We start from the raw sequence: 4,308 nt of genomic DNA, 5'->3' as shown, positions 1-4,308 counted from the left end.
AACGCAAGATAACGTAGCAGACATCTTCACAAAACCTGTAACTAAAGTTACGTTACAAAAGTTCACAGGCATTATTTTAGGTAGTTAGATTGTTATGCTCGCAACGTCCGAGCAAGAGGGGGTGTTAGAATACATGCCCGGATATTCCGAGCACCCACACTTAAGTTAATTAACAGTTGCCCCAGATTAGAATACACCACAACGTACTACTGCTCACCTGCAAATTTCCTTTGTGGTAAATGCCTAAAATGATTATCGTTTCGTTCTAATTACGCCTATCTAAAAACCTGTATATAATATGATTCACTATGAGAAATAAATCAGTTATTACTCCTAGCATTGGTTGATGTGCCATTTTGTGTAACTACTATGGCGACATCGAACTCTTGGAACCTAACAGGTGACAAGTCATTTAACCTTGATGATAAAGTTCTCCAGTTATTTTGTTCACAGAGAGGATCAAAAATCATAACTCAACAAGTATAGCACAAAGCCAGCTTTTGTATGGCGGAAAATGAAAAACATCTGCAAGAATGATCTTCCAACCCACTTCATCATGATCTGTGATGGAATAATGTAAACCAACACGTTTCAACATGGGTTAGAAGTAGTAACTCCAAGGGGTTGTCAACATATAAATTCTCCATACACCATTCATGGGTAACCCAGCTAACAGGTGATGAGAATAAACAACGTCATCAGCTAGAGAGTATTACAAAGTATACTGATGTAGCACCAAATCATCCAAACTATAATTCAGGGACAAATAAACAGCAGCAAAGGAGAATCATAAATTGGATCTTTGCAGTTAAAGAGGTAGAAAGTCCAATGCCCTATGTTACTTTAAAATTTGTTGGTGTCCTGTGCAATGCACACACAGTCAGTAAGGAATAACTGCATGGAGATTTTCAGACAAAAGCACCATTTGCTGTCCGTGTTGCACAACAATCCAAGACCAGATATGCAAGCCAAGAATCAAATTAAACACGGTCTCAAGTGAAACAGAGCAGCAGTGTCACAAGATGTTTTTAAACAGGGATACCAGATAGAGGTAGATTTGTGATAACTAACGTATGTCATCCATTTTTTCATCATCAGATACATTATACTTTGCAAAATCACTCTTGAGCACTCTCATCTAATGAGAACGATGAGCAATTCAATGAAAAATATCTCAAAGATGATCATACTAATAGTCCATCAACTTGCTGCTTGATCCAGGAACCTGTAGGTTGCAAACCTAGCACCACATCTTTTCCCTAGTCGCTATGGCGATCCGTGCGGTTGCAGCTTGCTTACCATTTACATTATCTACTTGCAAACCTAAGAAATTCAAAGTAGTTTTCAGCTTACCAGAATGATAAATACAAATCCTATCAACAGGAAGACCAGCACCACAGAGTTGATAATTGACAGCCAGTGAATCTGAAAATAAAATGGTAATAATAAACTTACGAAAAACAGTTATACTGTTTTACTCCCCTTATACTGTACAATTTATTACATTTTTGGCTTTCAGTCTCAAGTCTTAGAAATGTGAGATTTACTATGTTTATTATATGGGAGACAGAAAATGTATGTTGGAAGAAAATGTGAACAAGTTCTATAAGCTGCAAACTAAGGAAGAATGTACTAATTCAAAAAGGAGAATACTATGATTACAAAAGCATGGGGTTGATGTCTGCTTCTTGAGTATAATCAGAACACAAGGATCCCAAAATTACTTTTTCAAGTCTCTTAAGACAAGTTTACAGTATTCTCACGGAAGTTCAGATGCTTCCCATCCAAATGGATCATTCAACAAGCCATTTTTCCTTTTATTCTTAGTCCTTGGATTTAGATGAACTGAAATAAAGTCAAGAGGCTAGTATCCAGCTCTAACTTGCTTCAACAGATTTGGTAATTAAAAGATCTTTATTATCAAAAGATCACACCACAGAACTGTGGGCCATATAGAGTTGGGAAAAATTGGCAAGACTCTAGTTGAACCCTTTACACCCTAACATTATGTATATTCTCCATACTGTTCAACTGCCTCCTAGTTAGCTCAATTGATGACGTCAGCAAAGAAATGCCTCGCGAAAAAAATTTTTTCTCGTGAGTGACTTCAGCATTTTTCATTAAAAAAAGGAAAAAACTTCTGCAAAAATGTTGAGCTAGACATGACAAAATGTGAACAATCCAATGAAGATCTGCCTTCTTTTTCTTCGGGAATGGATTTTTTAACTCCCGAGAAAGAACCAAGAGAAAGAGAAAACAAAACAATCCACGCTGGTTTCATCTCGTTTCGCAACTCTAACTTCATTTCCAAGCATGAATTCACCTGTCAGTTTTGGACCAATCTGAGACAGGATCATTGAAGCATAACGAAGTACTTTTCCAAAACAAAATAAACAACGCCCTTTATACATAAACCACAGCGTTGAAAGTGTTATAAAACAATTTGTTTAAGTGTTAGCTGTGCATTCATCGAGACTTGAAGCACTTGGGAAGTTTGGAGGGCACTTAGGCATCTTTTGTGCCTCCAAACATCCCGTGTGCTTCAAGTCTCAATAAACGCATGTTAATGCACGAACCAATTGTTATTATAACATAGCTTGTAAATTCGTGCAATCAAATTCGATAGCGCGAGCGTGCTTCAATTTTCCATTGTGCACGCTGGTGACATCAGCAAACAAATGCCTTGAGAAAAAAATTTTCTTCTCACCAGTGACTTCAGCATTTTCCATTTAAAAAACGGGAAAAACTTCTGCAAAAAAAGTTGAACTAGACATGGCAACGAGCGAACAAGCTGATGAAGATCTGCCTCATCTTCTTTGGTAGGGGATTTTGTAACTCCCAAGAAAGAACCCAGAGAAAGGGAAAACAAAACAATCAATGCCGGTTTCATCTCCTTTCGCAACTCTTAACTTCATTTCCACCAAGAATTCACCTGTCAATTTTTGACCAATCTGAGACAAGGTCGTTGAAGCATAGTGAAATGATACTTTTCTAAACAAAATAAATAAACAACGCATTGAAGCATAGGAGAGGGAGTTTCTGCCCTTTATAACAACAACAACAACAACATTAACTTTATTTTTTTAAATTAAAGAAATAAACGCCTTTGTGGCCTGCAGTTAGCAAAGCTATTCTAGGTGGGCTACCTAAACAGACCCTGTATAGGCTCTCTCACTCACTCACTCACTCACGCACGCACACACACACACACACACACACACACACACACACGCGCGCGCGCGCGCGCACGCACGCATCTTTCGTGCTCTCCAAACTTCCCGCGTTCTCCATATCTCGATGAACGCACGCTGACGTATGAACCAATCATTACGTAAAAAATACCTGTAATGATCCCAAGAGCAATAAAGTATCCAAACAAACAGATTTAACTCAACTAGTTTCATTGCAAACGTAACATGGCAGCCGCTATCAAAAGCACATGGTTTTCTCCTATCCTAGCATACTTAGCGGCCTAATACATTACAATACCAAGTCATACTTTACAAGTATTGAACCCAATAAAAACCAGAAACAGGATATTTAACGGAAGAGCTAAGTTTATGTATTTAACCTTACTATTGAAGTTGCTTCTGTCAGTATCCTTGTCCAATTCGATGTTAGCGCCTCCTTCGAAGTTGTGTTCACGGACATTCTTTATTTTTTCAGCAAGTGAGGTGTTCGTCTCAGCATCATGGTTTGCAGTTAAATTGGCTGTCACAGTTATGCCAGTATTTTCGTAGTTTGATTCCACATATGGCTCATTTGTTATCTCGTGAGAACTAGTATATATGGAATTTCCACATTTGGCTAGCTTTCAAACAATGAAGTTCGTCGACTAGCCCATTCCTAAAACACTCGACATCAATTAGCATGGGCCTACCACGAACAGCGTGCGCGTTTGCATGTGGGGTGAGCTTATAAGACAGGAATCTTTGCAAAGCGGTCTTCACAAATCAGAGCAGTCTGTAAATTACGCTGTTTACGAAGAGCGAGCTCACCATAGCACAACTCGTCGCACTCTTATCCCCAGTTTCCGCGGTTTACACAAGGAACGCCTGGGACCATGACCCCCCTTTTGGCGACCAAAATGGGTTGCATTTTCAGACTCGGGCTTTTCCATGGAAGCCCGAGTAAAAATTGCAAGCGGGACCTTTCGCAAGGCTTACGAGGTAAATGCACTGTCCGGAATTCAGAATGGAAAGTACGCATTGAAAGAGAGGAAGGAAAATCAAATTCATGATATTGAATAGGTTTTAAATACCGTGGAAGATCATACACGTAAAGCTGTTCAAATGACCATCGAGTGAC

At 39.0% G+C, this 4,308-nt stretch overlaps 1 long non-coding RNA gene across 2 annotated transcripts; it reads right to left on the bottom strand.

The window, feature by feature from the left end:
- Window positions 1–445: 445 nt before the first annotated feature.
- Window positions 446–2,389, bottom strand: LOC148739907 (uncharacterized). Of its 2 annotated transcripts, XR_015996347.1 has the most exons (3): window positions 2,324–2,389; window positions 1,354–1,425; window positions 446–561 (listed from the first exon to the last, which is right to left on the bottom strand). It is a non-coding gene; the product is annotated as an uncharacterized LOC148739907 (long non-coding RNA). The 2 variants fall into 2 exon arrangements; XR_015996348.1 differs by lacking the exons at window positions 446–561; window positions 2,324–2,389 and adding an exon at window positions 870–1,138 and having other exon boundaries at window positions 1,354–1,466.
- Between the last annotated feature and the right edge of the window lie 1,919 nt (window positions 2,390–4,308).

This window comes from Stylophora pistillata, chromosome 2, assembly GCF_964205215.1.
Source record: "Stylophora pistillata chromosome 2, jaStyPist1.2, whole genome shotgun sequence".
Lineage (NCBI taxonomy): Eukaryota > Metazoa > Cnidaria > Anthozoa > Scleractinia > Pocilloporidae > Stylophora > Stylophora pistillata.
The sequence above is the reverse complement of the archived record's forward strand: the minus strand, read 5'-3'. Positions and strand labels throughout refer to the sequence as shown.